At 38.4% G+C, this 21,586-nt stretch overlaps 1 protein-coding gene and 1 pseudogene across 2 annotated transcripts in view; one reads left to right on the top strand and one right to left on the bottom strand.

The window, feature by feature from the left end:
* Positions 1 to 21,586, top strand: part of GRK4 (G protein-coupled receptor kinase 4) — a 146,388-nt gene that overhangs the window by 10,682 nt on the left and 114,120 nt on the right. The window lies entirely within an intron of this gene.
* On the bottom strand, positions 13,062 to 13,655 carry LOC118855411 (annotated as a pseudogene).

Here is a 21,586-nt window from a genome sequence, read left to right as displayed (position 1 = left end):
ATGAATGTAATGGAATACTCTTCTGAGACATCAGGAAGGAGACTGTTTGGAAAAACCTGGGAAGACTTTGTCTCCAAGTCCTATCTTTTCTTTTTAAATTTTACTTTGTTGTTTAAATGAACAAGCCACCATTTTCTCTCCTTCCCATTGAAGAAAAATCATATAAAGTGATACAGAGTGAAGTGATCAAAACTAGGAGAACGATTTATACAATAACAACAACATTGTAAAGACAAACAACTTTGAAAGACTGAAGAGCTCTGATCACTGCAATGGGCAACCATCATTCCAGGAGACTGATGATAATACATACTCCCTACTATCCCTGACAGAGAATTGACCAACTTAAGATGCAGAATGAAATATAGGTAGGTCCTGATTAGTGTAAATGATGACTTCCCTAAAGTGGTTGCATATATTCAGTTATAAAATATGGCAAAACATGGTCACTATTTCCAGCCCAATGGAAATATGCAGTGTGAATTTGAATAATGCCACTACTTAAGTGGTTGTTTCATTATTTCCATTAATCAAGACCTAGCTGTATATATTTTTGGCATGGCCAGTGTGGGAATTTGCTTTTCTTGACTATGCATATTTTTGTTACAAGGATTTGTTGGGGTTTTTTCCTTCAGTGGGAGGGAGAGAAAACGGTGGTATGTTAATTGAAAAAGTAAAGTAAAATTAAAAAACAACAGAAAGTAAGAAAAGACAGGACTTGGAGGCATTGGATAAAGGGAATGAAAAGGACAAAGAACTTCAACATTTCTAGCCTTAAAAACTGGAATAATGGTGAATACTACTCATATGTTCTAATTGCTTACTGGCTCCAGAACTACAGTAAATGGTAAACTCCATGATAGCAGAGATCTTATCTTCTTGTTTTGTAAAGTTCACAGCTCCTAATGTGCTAATAATAAATACACAGCAACCCTTAATAGGTGTTTGAATTAATTCACCTTTCCTTTCCTGGACTTTAGCACTTTCCACTTTATGTACTTGCTATATTATTTGTATTATAGCAGATTGTCAGGTGTTTCTCCCATAATAGAATGTAAACCCTTTGAGGGCAAGGGATATATTTTCATTTTTATATCCAAAAACTTCTTTTTTTAATTATTTTTTTTTAATTTTACAACACTCGATTCTACATAATTTTGAGTTCCAGACTTTCTTCCCCCCCCCCACCCCTCCCCAAGATGGCATGGAATCCCATATAACTTCCATGTATAACTTCGCATTGAATTAATTTACACACTAGTCAAGTTGTGGAGAAGAATTATGACCAATGGAATGAATCATGAGAAAGAAGAAACAGAACCAAAAAAAAACAACCCAAAAACAAAAGAGAGGAAAAAAAGGGGTAAAAAAAATGGCGAGCATGAAATGTGACTCAATCTGTATTCATACTTCATAGTTCTTTCTCTGGATGTGGATAGTGTTCTCCATTGTGAGTCCTTATCCAAAAACTTCTACTTAAGTGTTGTTCACACAGAAGATGTTTAATAAATGTTTCCTGAATTCACCCATTTAGATTCATATATCCATATATATGTGTGTCTATATATATCCATATATTCACATATTAAAATATGCAGGCATATATAACAAGAAATAAGTGTCTACTTGCACTGACACATCTTTTTTATGTGCATAACATCTTCTCTTCCTGGAATATTCTTCCTCTGCTTACGCAGATCTTAGTCATCCTCCAAGGTGCAATTCAAGTTGTGCCTCTGCCAACAGGTCTTTGCTGACTACAGTGCACAATAAGAGATTAGACTGCACTGTTTAGTGCTTGTTTTCTGGTTGTTTCATGAAAATTACATTTGTCTCTCCAGGTAGATTAAGTCCCTGAAAGTCAAAACTATGTGGTTTACTTTTCCTTAAACATTTTTTCCTTCCTCCTTTCCCCCAACTCAGTGTTAGGCACATAGTAAGAACATGATTTACCTTCACTTCAGTGAGTGTTTAGAAGTACTTGACCATGTGGTATAGTGGTCGGAGCTGGCCTTTGAGTCTAGAATATTTCTGTTTAACTCCCACCTTTGCACTTGCCGTGTAATCCTGGGCATGTCACTAATCTCTCAGTGCTTTAGGCAAGTCTTGAAGATTATAACTTGCAGAGAATATGCTGACCTGCATTAATTAGAGGGAGTTTCCTTTTCCAGGATTTCCACATACAGATGAAATCACCCTTCTGGTCTTTAACCCTATGTGTCAAACACAGTTTTGGGTGCTGGAGAGGTAAAGCACTCAGATTCTTATTGTTTCATGGATACTGGTTTTGTCTTTCTAGGTAGATTATAAATTCCCTGAAAGCTAAGATTCTTCCTTTTGTTCTTTAAAAAAAAATCTACCACCACCATCATCACCACCCTGCACAGTATTAGATATGTGATAATTTTGCCATGATTCTCATTCATTTCCAATTCAGCTCAGTCAGCATTTTAAAAGATCCCATTCCATGTCCTGCAGTCTGGTATAGTGGATGGAGAGCTGACCTTCGAGCTAGTAAGACCTAGGTTCAAGTCCTACTTTCGAGAGCCTGGGGCCAATCATTTAAGTGGTACCTGGGACCATGTTCTGAGACTTCAAGGAACTAGCCTACATTCACAAAGTTTCCTTATCTAGGATTTTCCTCTGTTGATGACATGAGAGGTTCAATCCCTGGCCTTATATGCCATGCCTTGGGCTGGATTGGGGGAGAGAAAGACCCAAAATGAAGCAGTTTCTGCCTCAAGGAGCTTACATTCTACTGGGGGAAATATGTACCTAGATAAGTCTATGCACAATCTGTACCAAGTAAACCCAGAGTAATTGGGAGGGACAGGATTCAGGCATAGGATTCAGCCCTTTTTCTGAGCTTTGAAGAGAGCTTGGGATTTGACGAGGCAGGGGTGAGGAATAAGAATATTCTAGGTATGTGAAACCCTAAAAAAAATGTACCTGTGTAAAGATATGGAGGTAGCAAATGGATTGTCAGGAATATGCAATAGCAAGTTATCCATCTGGCATGGAGGTTGTATAAGGGGGAATAATGTGAAATCAATATGGAGAACTAATTTGGAATCACTGTAAAGGATTTTAAATGCCAAATAGAGGCAAATAGAATACATTTGGAAGACCTGTGTTCAAGTCCTGCCTCAGACTATTTAGCTATGTGACCCTGGGCAAGTCACTTAGCCTCTCTGTGCCTTGTTGACTATGCCTCAGTGGCCTTATCTGTAAAATAGGGATAACAATAGCACCTACTTCACAGGATTGTTGTGAGGACCAAATGAAATAATGTATGTAAATCACTTTGCAAACGTTAATGGCCTCTATAAACGCTAGCTATTAGCTGTTAAGCAATAGAGAGCCTTGGAAGCACCTTTAACAGAAAGGTGATATGCAGAAAAGAGGATGAATGTGAGAAAAATATAATAAGATTTTGGGATTGTGGTTTTGTTGAATGATTTGGGAATTATCATCTTGATATCCTCAAAGGGTTACTTCTCTTTTCGCTGTAATTTTAAGAAAAATAATTGGTTTCCTGGAAGTGCAGCCTCAGGATTTTGACGTGTCCCTGAGAGCTATGGAAATGATACAGAGCAAAATAGAAAGGGAAGAATTAATGTGGACTTATTATCACTTTATGTTCTTTAGGCTTAGTTTCATTAGTGCTGTGAATATTTCTACTTCAGAGATATTACTCAAAGGAAGAGATTTTTATCTGTCTTTTTTTTTTTAAAAAACCTATCCTCATAGTTTGTAGAATGATAGTGCCTCAAAGTTGAAAGGAACCTCAGAGGTCATTGACTCTAACAATATCTCTAGCAAATGGTCATCCAACTTCTTTTTGAACACTTCCACAGATGGGGAACTCATCACCTTATGAGGCAGCTCTTTTTACTTTGGGACATACAGTTCTAATTGTAAGGTAGTAATTCTTCATGTGAAACCAAAATCTGTTTCTCTGAAACTTTGACCTTTTGTTCTTCATTCTGACTCTTAGGCCAACCAAGTCTAATACTTCTTCTGTATGACAACCCTTTAAATTTTTTGTTGACAGCTATCATATCCTCCCTAAGTCATCTCTTGAACAGGTTAAAGATCTTCGATGCCTTGAACCAATCCTCATATAGCACAGTTAACCATTTCTTTACTGTCCTAAATTGTCTTCCTTTGGACATGTTCCAGTTTGTTGTCGTCTTTTCTAAAACATTATGAACTCAACAGTATTCTCCATATATGATCTGTCAGACAATATAATGGGAATCTCTGGACCTTGTGCTTCTTTCTGTTAGTCGTGACCATCATCATCAGTAGGTTTTTTGGTATATATTAGTTTAATTGTATGGCCCAAAATTGCGTAAGCTGTTTGGACTGTCTCGTTACACTGTTGGTTTCTATTGCACATATTTTGTTTTAAAATTTTAGCACTTTGAAATGTAGTAGTTAAAAGATGAATTAACATTGTGCTTTCTTCTGGTTTCTGGATATACTAACTTTTTTTTTTAAACCCAAGTAAGTTCTTTAGAATGAAGTGCCCCATCCTCTCCTTTGTAAACATTGCCAACTAGGGCCATTTTTATCCTTTTTCTTCCCCATTCCAAAACATTTTCCTATGAATACAGATCTTTCCTTCCATGCTTTGAATCAGAACTCTGTGTGTAATTTTTCTGTATGGTATGGAACTCTGGGTAGCCTTATCCCATTAACACTTTCCCTCCTCTCCTTTGTGATAGCTCCTTAAATTGTTAGGACAAATATATTATTTGCATAAGCCTATATCATTCCGTGTCTCCAAAAACTTTTTCTTCATGGGCATAGTGTGGTCAACCTCTACTTTCTTTAAGTTCAGATTCTGCCTTTCATTTATTATATTTGTGACTTTGGACTACATTTAAATCTCTTTGTGCCTGAGTTTCCTCATCTGCAAACTGAGAGGTTTGGACTATATGACCTCAAGGTCCTTTACAGCTTGAATTCTATGAGCCTGTGATCCCTCTCCTCCTCTAAATCATCCAGATAAGCTTTAACACATTGAGAAATTTAGAAGGGTGCTATGGAATGAACATGGTTAGGAAATATTGAATTAATAAACATAAGTAGAACATATTTTATTCTATATAACCACATAACCAAATATTTATTTTTAAGAATGTCAGTTGAGCTTTAACAGGACAGCAATGGGTGTGAGAATGTAGGTTTCTGGAAATCAAGGGACTATTTTGTTTTTGTATTTGTAGCCCCTATTGACTAATACTGTGCCTAGAATAAAAATTGGGGCTTAATAACTACACTTAATCAAGAGCTTATTTATTGATTGTGGCAGATGAAGAACTGACCATATTTGTAAAAGGAAACATCTGGGTATCTTAGGAAATGAAAGAAAAATTCTCATGGTGAATGAGAGCTCTTTTTTGTATCCTATTAAAACTGTGGCATAGAGATTTGACCAATATAAGTTCACGATTCATATTTTCATAGTTCTTTTTTTTCTTTTTAATTAAATTTTTTGTTCTGAATTTAAAACATGAATATTTTCATATGCAAATAACAGAAAAAGAGGATTGCTTAGGAAATAGTCTCTATTTTGTATAGCTTTTTAAGAAGTATGTATTTAACACTCCAGTACCTTTCTCATTCATGTCCCCTTCTGCACATCTGCTCTCTCTTTTTAAATGCTTTATTAATATTTTTCCCTTTTTTAGCATTACTATCATTATCCTCTTAACTACTGTTCTCTCTCATAACTCTATCCCACCCCCAAAAATGAAAGTTCTTTCTTGTAACAAATATGTATAGTTGAAGAAAACAGATTCATATATTGGCCATGTCTGACAGTGTGTATATCATTGTACACCTCGAGCCCATGGCCTCTTTGTCAAGATGTGTTGGTCTTCTGAAGTTGTTACTGTTTATTGTATTGGTCAGAGTTCTTAAGTGTTTCAAAGTTGCTTTTATTTATAGTATTGTAACTATTGTACAAATTGTTGCCTTAGTTCTGCCCAATTCACTTTTCATCAGCTTCACACCAGTCTTCTCAGAATTTGCTATTTTGTTATTTCTTTTTCTTTTTTGGGGAGGGGGTGGGGCAGGACATGTAAGATGGCGTGTGGCGTGTCTCATCCAGGATGGAAGTACAGTGGCCATTCATGGACCAGGCCCAGTACTAATTAGGATGGAAGTTTTAACCTGCCCCATTTTCTTGTAACACAGGCCAGCTCTCCCCTCCTTAAATAGCCTAGTAGCCCTCCACTCCCTGGGGCTCACCATATTAATGTTGGACTTAATGTAGTCACCCAATCAATTGTAGCCCTACAGCCGCTCAGAACTCCTGACTCTTGGAACCTCTTCAAAAGCAAGGAACGCAGGCGTGCACCGCTCTTCCCAGTTATTCTTTTGTCAAGTCAGCCTCTTTTGGCCTTAGTTTCCCCATTTGTAGAATGAAAGGTATTCGATGAACATTTAAAGTGCCTGCTATGTGCAGTTCATCATGCCAGGTGAATAGAGGAGGTATACCATTTAGATAGGACTCAAGCCTTGCCCCTGTAGAGCTTATGGCCTATTAGTGGAACAAGATACAAACAGAAGTAACTATTTGATCAGTGCACTAGAGAGTTACAGAGGAAGTATTTTGGTGAGGCCTGGGGAGGAAAGGAAAGATCTATATCTAGGAAGACTTTCTGGAAGGAGTGGAGAGAAACTTGGCTGGTGAGCCATAGTCAGAGGTCATCTGAGGTTCCTTCCACCTCTGCTGAATGAAATATTCTCCCTCTACCTTGGACTAAAGTCCAGGTGAGCACTGACTCCTTAACTGGTAATCCTCTCTAGTTGACAGAGAAGCTGTAGTGCTTATAATGCTCATTTTCTCCTGTCCAGCACGGAGGAAAGAGAATTCCTTATGGTAATTGTTCTCCAGCAGAGTTAAGATCGTAAGTAAATAGGAGTGCTAACACCATTCTTTCAGCTATTTCTGGACAAATCCAGGGCTGCTTCACTTGTACAAAACCAGAAGGGAGGCTTTCAGTCAAGCAACAAACATTTATTTAGTGTCTTTTTACATGTCTGGCACTGTGTCGGGTACTGGCTAGTAGTGACAGAATGGAACAGCTCTTGCCTTCAAGGAGCTTATGTTCTGTTGATGACAACACATATACATCTAAGTATACATAAGGTGACCTTAATGCCATTTTCATCCTCACTGAAAGCATCTGATAACATTAGTGAAAGCATCATGCTAAATAATAGCATGGGAACAAGAGTTTGGGTACCAAAAATCATTGGAAGAAGAAAAGGAGGAGGGGCATGAGTGGTGGTGGCAGACTCCAGACTTGGAGCTTGCTGGGAATTTTTTTTAAATGCCAAAATAAACTTTTTTTTTTCAAAGTAAATTCTATCAATGTCTTAATGCTACAGTGGAAATGTTACATGCCGGCTCACTAACCAGTGGTACATTTTATTACTTATTAATAAGACGTGGTGAATCTTGGAAAGAAAATATGACAGATTTAGTCATTTCAGAGACAATATTTTCAATGTGTTATTCGATGTAAAAATTTGAATGCTAGGGTATTTAGTGACAAACTCAGTTAATTGGAGACAGTGAAATATTACTTGTCATTCTTAGCATTTTGGACATTCTTTAAGACAAAATCCATTTTAAGAGGATTCAAAAACAGGGAGCTACGTATTCTTAATTTTTAGACCAGTAAACTAAAACAGCCATCCAAATTGTGCTTATCCCTCTTCTTCTCAATCTCCCCCAAAAAGAAATCTGTCATTTCTTCTCTGATGATAATGTACAGGTTTCATTATTACTACTGTAGTATTGCTAACATGAAATGTTTATGACCAGCCAAGTTGTATCCACTCTCTTGGTTTTGGTTTTCTTAACAAAGTATTTTTCTGCTGAGTGAATCTTGATTATTATGACTATAAACTTTTTTATTTAATAAGCCACATACTGTGCCTAGGAAGACACAGAAGTTTTCATAATTTTGTAGAACTAAAACTCGCAGAAAAAATAATATTAAGACTATTGAAAAATTTAGTGCATTTTTCCTTTATTTTTCTCTGATTATAACCCAAATTAGGCCATAGTTGCCTGGGGGAAAATGATAGTATACAAAATTTAGAGTTTATTTTGAATGTCTTGGAGAGACAGGGGGAATTTTGGCTAAAAACTCTTGTGCTTAGTCTGTTCTTGGTCAAAAACACGTGAAGTATATGTGTAGCTATGTAAATGTGTAATTATAAGGAACATAGGTATAGTGTCCAGAGAGGCATTTTGGAACTAGTATTAGATTCTTTATAAGTATTATAAAATATTTTGCAAATTCAATTGCTCCATTTAATAATAACCCCATAGCATAATATTTATAAATAGAAAAGTTTTGACATCAAGTTTATTTGCATATTTTTCAGATTGCCTTTATTTTCTTTGTCTTTACCATTTGTTTGACTCTGCTCTTTCACATCCCCTTTCAATTAGCCTCCTGTCATTTGTATTCTTAAAACACTGAGATTGCCTTGAGTTTATGGTCATTTCTGGATTCATAAGAATGAAAAGGTGAAACTCTATTCTTATTTCTGGGTCCATAGTGGTAGCAGCGGAATTTGAGCAGATTTGAGAGAGTTAGAAACCGCGAGAAGTCTGAGTGGGGCAAATTTCCCAGCCAGGAGAGTCTGAGAGGCCGAAGGAACGAATCTGTGGGCTAGGAGAGCGCTCGGTGTGCAGAGCTGCTCCAGACGGGACCAAAGTGGAAGCGGCTGGCCGGGAAACCCACGTAGGAGACAGGCTGGGAGAAAGCCGGGAGCCTGAAACCAGGAGAGATCCCCAGGCCTCCCAACACAGGACGGCACTCTGTGGAAGCGACTAGAGGCAGCGCAACGCCACCGACCATGAGATACCAACTCCTGAGGCTTGCAGCCCAAAGGTATGAAACAGCTTCTTGAACTTCTTGGAGACATAATGGCCAGGTAAATGGCTCTAATCCCTCCCCTCCCCACCCAGAGAATTCCTGGGTTGGGGGGGGACAACGACGACAACAACAACAACAAAAGCGCTGGAATTGAGGAGACAGAAGTGGGGCTTCAGTGGCCGAGTAGTGGGAGTACCTGAGTCCCAGAGGGGCAGAGCCAGCAGGGGTCAACACAGGAGCCCAGACGTACTCTTGCTCCCCCAGGGGAGTGCCAGACACCCAGCTCGAACAACAAAGAGCTGAGACCATTGCTGAAGAGCAACAGTACTGGAGAACAACCCCAGGGGAAGAGGAGATTTCGGGCAGCCAGACCCCCTCCCCCACACCTCAGGAAACTGAAGAGTGTAATTCACAAAGCCAACAATGAGACTCACAATCCCCAGAATAAGAAAGCTGGAACAGAGAGCCCTGAGCCCCAAAAGCAGAAATTTATTGTAAAGCCAGGAAAAGGCTAACCAACATGAAGAACACAGAAAAACCGAGGACCATTGATTCTTTTTATGGAGACAGGCAGGATCAAAATACCAATTTGGAAGAGGATAACGATGATACTATACCCACATCTGATACCTCAAAAGGTAATGTGAACTGGTCTCCAGCCCAAAAAGCATTTCTGGAAGAGCTAAAGGAGGATTTTAAAAACCAAATTAGGGAGGTAAAAGAAAAAATGAAAAAAATCCACTGACGAAATCAAGTCCCTAAAGAATAAGATTGGCGAAATGGCTACGGAGATTCAGAATCTAAATAGAGAAAATGACACCCTGAGAGATAAAATCAACCAATTGGAAAAGGAGACTCAAAAGCAAAATGAAGACAGTAACTCATTAAAAATTAGAGTTGAGCAAGTGGAAGCTAATGACTCTATGAGGCATCAAGAAGTAGTCAAACAAAATGTAAAGAAGGAAAAAATAGAAAAAAATGTGAAATATCTGATTGGGAAAACAACTGACCTGGAAAATAGATCCAGGAGAGACAATTTAAGAGTTATTGGTCTACCAGAAATCCATGATGAAAAAAAGAGCCTTGACAGTATCTTTGAAGAAATTATCAAAGACAACTGCCCAGAGGTCCTAGAACCAGAGGGCAAAATAGTCATTGAAAGAATTCACTGATCACCCCCTGAAAGAGATCCCAAACTGAAAACTCCAAGAAATATTATAGCCAAATTTCAGAATTACAAAATCAAAGAGAAAATACTGCAAGCAGCCAAAAAGAAACAATTCAAATATCTGGAACTACTGTCAGGATCACGCAGGATCTTTCTGCTTCCACTTTAAAAGACAGGAGAAACTAGAATATGATATTCCGAAGGGCAAAGGAGCTGGGACTACAACCAAGGATCAACTACCCAGTAAAATTAAGCATAATTTTTCAGGGAAGGAGATGGACATTTAACGAAATAAGGGAATTCCAGACCTTCCTGATGAAAAGGCCAGAACTCAATGGAAAATTTGATTTCCAAATACAAAACTCAAGAGAAACATAAAAAGGTAAACAGGGGGAAAAACCCCCACAAACCTTATTAATCAATAAGGGCAAATTATTTGCATCTTTATATAGAATTACATCGTCTTATGTATGTTTTATATGTATACATATATATGTCAATCTTGAGAATAGTACAGCTATTATGACAATTGAAAGGGATACGCATAGACTGTGAATGTCTGTATAAAATAACTGATATAAGGATAAAAAACATAATTAAGAGGTGTGAAGGGAGGGCTTTGAGAGAGGAGGTAAGGAGATAGTAGAAAAGGGTAAATTACACCAAATGAAAAGGCACAAAAACACATTTTAGTAGAGGGAAAGAAGGGAGGGAGAAGAGCAGTATTTGATCTTTACTGTCATCTGATCTGTTTCAAGAAGGGAATAACATACCCTGGTAAGTATAGAAATCTAACTTGTCCATAGTGGTAGCAGCTAGGAAATGGGGTTCAACTTTGGGAAAACTGAAGGGTGTCTGCAGGTCTGGAGGAACTAGAGCAACCAGCACTTGCAGTTGAGCTTGTTTGATTTTCCTGTGAACCACCAGAGAAATCTTAAAGGTTCTGACAAGGGTCTAGGGCGGCTTCCAAATGTCTTCCAGCAGCCACATGTCTTGTAGCCCAGGAGCTGGGTCTCCTTTGACAAGAGGAAACCTTTGAACCACTTTTTTTGTGTTGGCATAGATGCTCTGAGTCTAGCATTCTATAACGTTCTAACGAACAAATTATGAATCTTGCATGGTTACAGATTGCATATAAAAGAGCCCAGAGGAACAGCTGCTGTGTAATGAATAGATTATTAAATGTTTTCTTTGTCTTCCATTTCTTAGTTATTCTTGGACCTTCTATGACAACAAGGTTAGTCAAGTTATTCACTCCCATATTCTTACCTTTTCCTTGATCTGGGAGCTCTGGAATTTGGCAACAACATTCCTAGGAGATTTCTTTTTGGGATCTATTTGAGGAGGCGATCAGTGGATTCTTTCAATTTCTATTTTGCCCTCTGGCTCTAGAATATCAGGGCAGTTCTCCTTGATAATTTCTTGAAAGATTATATCTAGGATCTTTTTTTGATCATGGCTTTCAGGTAGTCCAATAATTTTTAAATTATCTCTCCTGGATCTATTTTCCAGGTCAGTGGTTTTTCCAAGGAGATATTTCACATTGTCTTCCATTTTTTCATTCCTTTGGTTCTATTTTATAATATCTTGATTTCTCATCAAGTCACTAGCTTCCACTTGCTCCAATCTAATTTTTAAAGTAGTATTTTCTTCAGTGGTCCATTGGACCTCCTTTTCCATTTGGCTAATTCTGCCTTTCAAGGCATTCTTCTCCTCATTGGCTTTTTGGAGCTCTTTTGCCATTTGAGTTAGTCTATTTTTTTAAGGTGTTGTTTTCTTCAGTGTATTTTTCAGTATTTTTTTGGGTCTCCTAAGTCATTGACTTGTTTTTCATGGTTTTCTCACATCCTTCTCATTTCTCTTCCCAATTTTTCCTCTACTTCTCTAACTTGCTTTTCCAAATCCTTTTTGAGCTCTTCCATGGTCTGGGACCAGTTCATGTTTTTCTTGGAGGCTTTTGATGTAGGCTCTTTGACTTTGTTGACTTCTTTAGGCTGTATGTTTTGGTCTTCTTTGTCACCAAAGAAAGAATCCAAAGTCTGAGACTGAATCTGGGTGTGTTTTCGCTGCCTGGCCATATTCCCAACCAGCTAACTTGACCCTTGAGTTTTTCAGTGGGGTATGACTGCTTGTAGACTAGAGAGTTCTATGTTCCACGTGTGGGGGGGAGGTGCCAGCTCTGCCGCAGCAGCACTCCTACTTCCCCAAGAACCCCCAACCCGGACTGGGCTTAGATCCTCAGCAGGCTGTGCACTCCTGCTGTGATCCGCCACTTAATTCCTCCCACCAAGTGGGCCTGGGGCCAGAAGCAACAGCAATTGTAGCTGCCCCACCTCCACTGCCCCGGGGGTGGTGGCCAAACTGTGAACTCCTTCCACTCCTGCAGCTTTTCCCACTAAACTTCTCTGTTGTCTTTGGTGTTTGTGGGTTGAGAAGTCTGGTAATTGCTGCAGCTCACTGATTCAGGGTGCTAGGGCCCGCTCCTCCCGGCTCCTGGTCTGGTTGGTCCGAGCAGCTCACACTGGGCTCGGCTCGGCTCTGCTCCGCTCCCAGCTCCGTGCGGGATAGACCTCACCCACAGACCATCCAGGCTGTCCTGGGCTGGAGCCCTGCTTCCCTCTGCTGTTTTGTGGGTTCTGCAGTTCTAGAATTGGTTCAGAGCCATTTTTTCTAGGTTTTTGGAGGGACTCAGCAAGGAGCTCACTGCTTTCCAGCTGCCATCTTGGCTCCACCCCCATATTCTTACCTTTTGATGTTCCATTTCTCCTGTGTGAAATGCCTTCTTCACATTTGTCTTCCAGTTCCTCTCCTTTACCTTCTTCAAACCCAGGTCAAGTCTCACTTTTTTTTCCACCTTGACCCACAGTTTATTGAATCTTGGTATATTTGAAGATAGCTTATGACTAGGGGGAGGGGTTGGTACAGAGAGAACAGGGAGGAGGTAGTAGATCTCAAGCTGAAGGATAGGTGGTAACAGGGAATCAGGGAAGTTGTTCCCCCATAAGCACCTGCTGTTCCACTCCTTTCTCAGTAATTGCTGCCAATCAGATTACTACACCACTTGAGCCATCTCGCTCCATGGCCAAAGCAAGAGCATTGGCAGTGAACTGAAGACACTGCTTTTCATTCGTACCCACTTGATAGAAGGCATCAACATAGCCATAGATGTAGGAGCTACCTGAACCCCCAATGGAAAAAGGCTGCTGAACCATCATACCTCCCATGAGTACTGAGTATACCTGGCCCCCCTCATAGGGATCCCAGCCAGCGACAATGATCCCAGCCGTGAGATCCTCTCAGTAACGACAACACATCTCCTTGAAGAGGTTAGCAATTGTGTGGACCAGGGGAGGTTCATTCAGTTCAATGCTGTGGAAGCTTAGCTGATAGCTGGCCACATCTGCCACAGCCTAGGTGTTAGCCACTAAGTCAGACGGGCTGCAGAAGATCTGGCCATAGATAGGGGTCAACTTGTCCATAACTCAGTTGGCAATGTATGACTCAGTGATAGTTCTGGAGTCCGCTTCCAAGACCATGCTCCCATCAAACTGCACAGCCATGATAGTGGTCCCAGTGGAGATGCCCAGACCCCCCCCACCCCCGTCTGGGGCGAGGCCCATGGGCCATAGGCTGGGCCTGAGCACTCTGCAAGCTGCTATAGAACTGAAGCCATTGTCCTGCCGACGTCTCACTTTCAGGAATGTTTCATTTGATTGTACTTGATTATTCTTTTTATTTTCATCATTTGTAGTCCTGGTATGTCGTAGAGTTATTTTACATTTAATGATAAATGATACTTCCCTGAGTATAATGTTAGCATTTGTTTCTCACATGTTTTCTGACTCCGTAACTATAAGCTCCTATTATATAATTTCTTTGAGAGCTGGTAACTTTCTTCTATTTGGTGAGATAGCATGGTATTATGAAAACAGTTCTGAACTTGGAGTTAAAAAACTTAGTTTTTTAAGGGCATCTAGGGGGAACTATAGTGGGCCTGGAATTAGGAAGACCTGGATTCAAATCCAGCCTCAGACACTATTTGTGTGACCCTGGGCAAGTCACTTCCCTTCTGTTTGCTTCAGTTTCCTCAGCTGTAGAATGAGGATAACGATAACCCCTACCCCCCAGGGTTGTTGTGAGGATCCAATGAGATCATATTTGTTGAGTGCTTTGCAGACCTCAGAGCACCACAGTTTTAGTTTTATCCCCACATCTTACTAGATGCGTCACCTCAGACAGTGACTTAAATTCTTTGTACTTCATTTCTCTTCCCTGTGAAATAGAGTGAGGACTTGCGTTGCTCACCTCAAGGGACTCTTTGAAAAAAGTGTCTAGAACTTTATTATTTGGTCTTCTATAGCATTAGTGTAATACATAGTCAGTAAACATTTTTTTCGACATGCAGCATCTCCTACTATATATTCTAGAACAGTCAAACAAGTTTTCATTGCTTGTGTTCTGATCTTGGCCTACCTGAGCCCAGCCTGCTAGTCATTTAAATTTGGTATTGGAACAAACTAAGACTCATTCAGTAGTTAACAAAAAGGTTTCCTTAGCCGTAAGTAAATGGCAGAAGGCTATTCACCAAGTACAGGTATCTTAGACTGCTTGGGTTGATTCAGCTAAGTGAAGTTGTGTTGCCCAAGTTGTGCATTATCATCCACCAACCAAGCAAGATCAGAGAGAGCTCCTGGAGTTCCTCCTGCCTGCTTTGTACTCAGGCAACCAAGAAGTGATATCAGCATCCTGGGCCTTTAGCCCTTTGAGCCAACAAAGTCTTGGTGCCTCGGATGGAAAAAAAAAAAACTAGCTTAATTTACATTGGGGCAGGGATAAGTTTATTGTTCCTACTATCTTCTGTATTAAATAATGTGGAAGGTGTGGATAATGTACTTTCTGTGGAAACATCTCAAACTCAACATGTCCAAAATAGAACTCATTTTTCTCCTCAATCTCCCCCTCCTTCCAAAATTCCCAATTTTTGTCAATAGTACTTCAAATTTCTACATCAACCCTCTTGCTCTTTCCCCTCTAGTCATGGAAGAGAGAATATTGTTGTAGTGGATAGACTACTGAACTTGAAGGCCAGGACTTCTGACTCGCTCCCACTTCTGATGCTGATAAGCACCTCTTAACCTCTCTGAGCCTTCATTTTCACCCTTTTAAAGAGAGATCTGCCTGAAGTAGCAGTGCTTCCTTTACAGGGTTCTGTAGAGTCTCAAATGAGATACTGATGGTCGTGGGCTTTAGCAGACTGTAAAGTCATAGCTCTCCTACCTTCTGTGGCTGACCTCCTTGAGAAGACTGTCTACAATAGATGCCTCCACTTGCTTTCCTCTCACTTTCTTCTTAAGTCTCTGCAGTCTGGCTTCCAACCTCATCATTCAACCAAAACTTCACTCTCTCTGCTGGATCTTCAAGCGGGTCATACCCCCTATTTTGGGTGTCCCACAGGGCCATGTCCTGGTCCTTTTCTCCATCTATACTACTTCAGTGGGTGATCCTGTTCTTGGCTTCCATGGATTTAATTATCTTTATGGCTGATGAACTCCCAAATTTATATATCCAGCCCTAACCTCTCTGCTGACCTCCCATCTCACATCTCCAACTGTGTATTTGTCATATTGAACGGGATGTCCCTTATACCACTTAAACTCAACATGTCCAAAACTGAACTCATCTTTTTCACCAAATTCCTTCCCACTTTCAAACTTCCCTATTACTTTCAACAATACCACCATCATCCCAGTCATCCAGGCTTTTAACCCAGGTGCCATCCTGGACTTCTTATTCTCTCTGTCCTCATATCCAATCTGTTGCCAAGGCCTGTCAATTTTGTCCTTGTAACATCTCTTACATATGCCTCCTCCTCCCCTTTGATATTGTTACCAGCCTGGTGCAGGCCCCTCATGACTTCTCTCCTGTACAATTGGAATAATCTGCTGGTGGGTCTGCATGCCAACTGATCTTTCTGAAGGACAGGTCTGGCCATGTCACCCTCAATAAATTCCAGTGGCTCCCTTTCACCTCCTGGATCAAATATAAAATCCTCTGTTTGGCTTTCAAAGTTGTTTATAATCTGACCTTCCCCACTCCACACCCCCCATCTTTCCAGTCTTTCTTACACCTTACACTCCCCTGTGTTCTCCTCAGTTCACTGACACTGGCCTCCTTGCTGTTCCTCAAAGAAGAGACTCCATCTCCCAACTCTGGGCATTTTCACTGGCTGACCCCCATGTATGGAATGTTATCCCTCTGACTCCTTAACTCTGTCTTTTGGCTTCCCTGGGTTCTTTCATGTGCTAGCTAAAATCCTGCCTTCTACACGAAGCTTTTCCCAGTCGCTCTTAATTCTAGTACTTCTCTCTGTTGACTATTTCCTATTTATCTTGTTTGTACATAGTTATCTACATGTTATATCACTTATTAGATTGTAAGCTCCTTGAGAACAGGGACTGCCTTTTGCCTTTCTTTGTATCCTTAGTTTTTAGTGCAATGCCTGACATATAGCAGATACTTAAGAAATGCTTTGACTGACTTCTGTAGTGTAATAGGCCCTGAAAGGCTTGGCTGATACCTCACCTCCACAACCTTGTGTCTTTCTTTCTATGATTTTAGATAAATGTTGAAGTTTGAGCCAATAAAGGAAGAGTAGCAGAAGATTTAGAATCAACCTGAAGAGTTAGTTATAGACCTTGATTATTTAAATTCCATTGTGGTGTTCTGGTTTGAATTAGATCTCATAAGTGGTGAGAATTCTTTCTCTCTGGAGTGAGTCATCAAATTGCAAAGAAATTTCCTCACCCATATTGAAGCTTTTGTGTTTGCATATCTATTTGGTGCTCCTGAATAATGGACGTAAACTAGAAAGTTTGGGATACAGCTTTGGACTAACTGTATTTAGACAAAGTAATTTTTTTTCCTTTTTTGAGAGTAATAGAACACTAGTATTAGTGCAGTTAAGAATGAATCAGGTGAAGCTCATCCAAAACCAGTTACTGATAATCATCTTGAAGACAGAGAAGTGGAAGAATTTACCAACTTTCAAGCATGTTACTGATGTGTAATCTTTTTCGTACCACACCACTATGTTTTGGGGTTTGTTTTTACATGTTACTTGGATATTTTTATATATTAGGAACAAAAATTTAGTCATTTAAAAATTTTTTGTACTAGGTTATACTCTGCATATACTAAAGTCTTTATAGAAGAGCAAGGATTGAACATAAGAATTTTGTTCTTTCTAATTTAAGCTCATTTGCCTTCAGAAAGGTGAATTTTCACAGTAGATTCTTTTGTTTATTGCTTGCCACTTCCTTTTCTCTTTGGTGACACCCTTCCTCTCTCCCCCACCCAGTGTGGCAACAGTATCTTGTGGTAATCATTACATATTTTTAGGTTTTTTTTTCTTGTCTTGAGCTGTTTGGTCCTGTTACAACCTGTGAGGAAAAACTTGTTCAGCATAAGTTAGTCTAGCTTTTGATTCTAATCACATTAAATATTTAATAATACATACATTTTAGCTATTACTAAATATTTTTGACAATTTGTTCCAGACTGTTATAGAAAGATGTCTTCTCTTGCAGAATTATAATGTAGAAATTGTGTATGATAGTTTAATCAAAATGAAAGGGGTTAGAAATGCTGTATTGCTGACTGTCTAATATAATTGTTAGATTTTTTCTCTAGTCTAGAATGTGCACCATTAAATTGCATATTTTTCTTTAGAATGCAGATTATTAATCTTTAATGAAACATATCTGATAAGTGTATCTTTATGAAATACATTGTAAAATACAAATTATTAGTCCACTGATGTCCCTAGAATGTAAGACTTGGTTCTTGGATTTGGAGAGTAATTACTAATTACTTTGAAGGATTTTTAGGTTGGTTAAGTTACATTTCCCTCATTTTAAGTGCATAGTTTAGATCTATGTGAAAATGTAGAGAAATTTCAAACTTTATTCATTTGGGTTGTTTATCATTAAATATAGCAACACCTTAGCTTCAGGAAGCTTTGCAGAATGAGTAATTCTGGATAGGCTAGTTTTCCAAATAACTAAGGATTTTAAAACCAAGCTTTTAAATGTTTTTGGAATGGAAATCTCCAAAAATATATAATACATTTACTTGTTTACTCCTTAAATAGAGGTTACTGAGCATCATTTAACCTTTCTCTGATTCCCTATGATTGGTTGATGTACTGTACTATTGCAGCAATTCCTTCAGGGCTTTTGGAAATATGTAGCCCTGTTTGTTTCTGTGTTAAATTTTACCAGGCTGATGTGCTTTTTAGTTATGTTTGCTTCTAATAAAGTTATGCTTTTCCTATCTTCTCCTTTCCCATCTTCTTGTTAGTATATTTGCCCATAGCCGTCCTGCTTTCCTAATTTGCTGTTTTTAGCCTGTTATGGGTTTGGATATGAGTATGTAAGTAGGACCTGAGTGAGGACCCAAAGGACTCTCCTTTAGTTGTCTATTAATTTCAGTGCATGGACTTTGTGATATATATTTGAATCACTTAGATGCCATTTCTGTTTTTTACCTAGTTCTTGGTAGTTGAGGGAATTAAGCTTGAGTTAGATGTGGTGTTAGAGTACATACATTGAGTATTGAGTGTAGTTACATATATTCTTAGAAATGTTAGACTTAGTCTTAAGTACTTAAAGTTGGACTGAAATTTCACTGTATATGAGATTATACATGCTAATGCTATCCCTGTCTATCATTAGGCCATAATTTTTGCATTCTTACTGCCCCTCCAATCTGACATACCAATTTGACATTATTTGGAAATAACAGGATTGGTGGTAAAATGCAGGTGGTTGGTGGACCCTTAGAAAAACTATCTCTTCACACATTTTTGGACATAACCAATGTGGAATTTGTTTTGTCTGATTAGGCATATTTGTTATGAGGGCTTTGTTTTGTTTTGCTTTTTTCCTTGTGTGTGTTTGTGTGTGTGTGGGCAATAAGTGCTTTTTAATTGAAAAAATTTTAATTGAAAAAAAATCTGGCTCTTGTAAAAATATATAGTATAGTAGCTATTGTGAAGGGGCCCCCCTGAACTTAACTTGAGTTGTCTGGGGCTGTGGCTTTTGGTTAACACTAATACTTGTACCTAATTCTGGCCATTTTCCATTTCCCAAATTAATGTCTATTACTTGCTAGGTGTGGTAAAAATTAAAACAAAAATAACTTTTGAGTTCATATGTGTTGATCATGTCAGAAGTTCCATGATGCTTATATCAGATTTGTGAATCATTTCAATAGCCAGGTTTTCTCTGGCTTTTAGTTGAAAAGCAAAATAAGATTTGAACAATAAATCCTTTCTTGCCCTTTGTGAATCTTCTCAGAGAAATTTGAAAAGATATTTTTTATTTATGGAAAACTCATTCTGAAGTCTTAACTTGAGATTATTCCCCTTTTTGCTTCTGCTTTATTTTTTAGAGAAATTATGTGGAGTAAAACCCATTGGAAAAAAAAATTCAAGCCCAGTAATGTATAAATTTTTGTTTTTACTATTGGAATTTATCTGTCTTTCTCTCTATCAAGTTTAAACTACCCTCTAATTCTAAATTTTCATGCTTGTATTGTGAAGGAAAGAACTAAGATGAAACTAGCTATATGCTATTTTCTCCCCTCTTTGTCTTTTTAATGTTTAGTATTCTCATATAAGTTCTATCTCCAACATGTGGATCCTTAATGAAAAACTTAGTCATTGTTACAATGGTGTATATAGGTGGAAAATAACTCCATGTGTTTTGTAGCATCATCTTATCACAGGTTTTAATTTCCTGATGTTATCTTATTTTCATAAAATTGCCACATTTCAAATGTTGATTTTAAAATACATATTTTTTTAAAAAGCTGCTTTGGGTTATTGTGACTTCCCTTTAGATAATTTGACATGCCATTGGGAAATAAAAGATCAGTGTTATGAATTACAGGATACTAAACCAAAACAGACATAGCAACTTGAGGTCCTATAGAAAAACATCATTTCTCAACTGAAGAAAAGTACACTTAAGGAAGTACAGTTTGAAGTTAAGGTAACATCTTATCAAAGCCCTTGCCCGCACTGACCTGATTTCCCCATGATCATTTTGGTAGTAAGGATTTAAATAGAACTGCTATAGTGTTAGTTTCTTTTCCATGACTCCTCTTTGCCCAACATCCCAGCCTTTTTTTTTTATGTAAATGAGAAGCAGAGGCAGTAGATCCCTGTACTTTGCCACCCTTTTTTTATAACTCAGATACAATATAGCTAACATTTATATAGAGCCTTAAAGTTTACAAAGTGCTTAATATTTGTTATCTTATTCAATCCTCATGACACTGAAGTAGGTGGTATTATTATCCCCATTTTATGGATGAGGAAAGTGAAGCTGAGAGGTTAAGTTATTTGCCCAAAGTCACACAATATCTGAGATAGGATTTGATTTCAGTTCTTTCTGAGTCTCCAAGTCCAAAGTAACACAGTGTTCTTTTCACTGTGGTGCCTAGCTGCCTCTGTAGATGGTAAAGCCTCAAATACCCCAAATATTGTATGGTTTTAGGGTAATTTAATTTTATGCTAGATGAGTGAGCTTTTGGGGGGAGGAAAAGGAGAAGAGAGCAGATAGCCCTTAAGGAAATATTTTTCTTTTATATTATTATTGTGAATTTTTGCCCTATTAAGTAACATATATGGTAAATGAATTGCATTTTTTCTTTGATAAAGAATTTGGCCTCAGGACCATAAACAGGAAAATGAGTTCTAGTTGTTGAGGGTTGTAGATGTAGAAGGTGTAGGAATTCTAGGTTTAATGGGTACCAAATTCAATATTACTGCTCCCTTGATATGTCTGATGTGATCTTATTGTTCATGAAATTTTAAAATGCTTGTTTAACTGAATTCCAGCTCAAAATGAAACATCAAAAATTCCTGGCTCATACTTGTTTTATCATATCGATAACATTAGTGTTTATTGATATAGAATATTTGATCACAAGTCTTTAAATAAAGAGTTGGGTTTTTTAATATGAAAGTGTAAAATGAGAAGGAAGTGACTGTTCTATAGATTATAAACCATAGAATAATCTTAGAGTTGGAAGGACCCTCAGAGGTCATGTAGTCCACCCAGTCCATGAAACACTTTTACAGCTTTCCTGGTAGGTTATCAACTTGCTTCACTTGAAGACTTCCAGTGATTGTAAATTCACATCGTCTAAAGGCAATGCAATCCCTTTTGGACACTTCTAATGAATTAGGAAGTCCTTCCTTAAATTGCAACAAATTTTGATTTTCTTGAGCTTCCATTCTGCTAATTGGCTCTAGGGAGCTGACCTAGGAACAAATAAGCAATTTTAAATTCTCTTACGTGTGAAAACCCTTTAGATACTTAAAGACAACTATCATACCTACTCCAACTTCCCCAGTTCTTTAACTGGAACTTCTATGATATGATTAAGAGACCCCTTAAAATCTTAGTTGCCATCTTCTGGATATCCTCTGTGGTGTCCA

Source organism: Trichosurus vulpecula, chromosome 6, assembly GCF_011100635.1.
Source record: "Trichosurus vulpecula isolate mTriVul1 chromosome 6, mTriVul1.pri, whole genome shotgun sequence".
In the NCBI taxonomy this organism is placed as follows: Eukaryota; Metazoa; Chordata; class Mammalia; order Diprotodontia; family Phalangeridae; genus Trichosurus; species Trichosurus vulpecula.
Note: the sequence above shows the minus strand (reverse complement) of the source record. Positions and strands in the feature narration are given on the sequence as shown.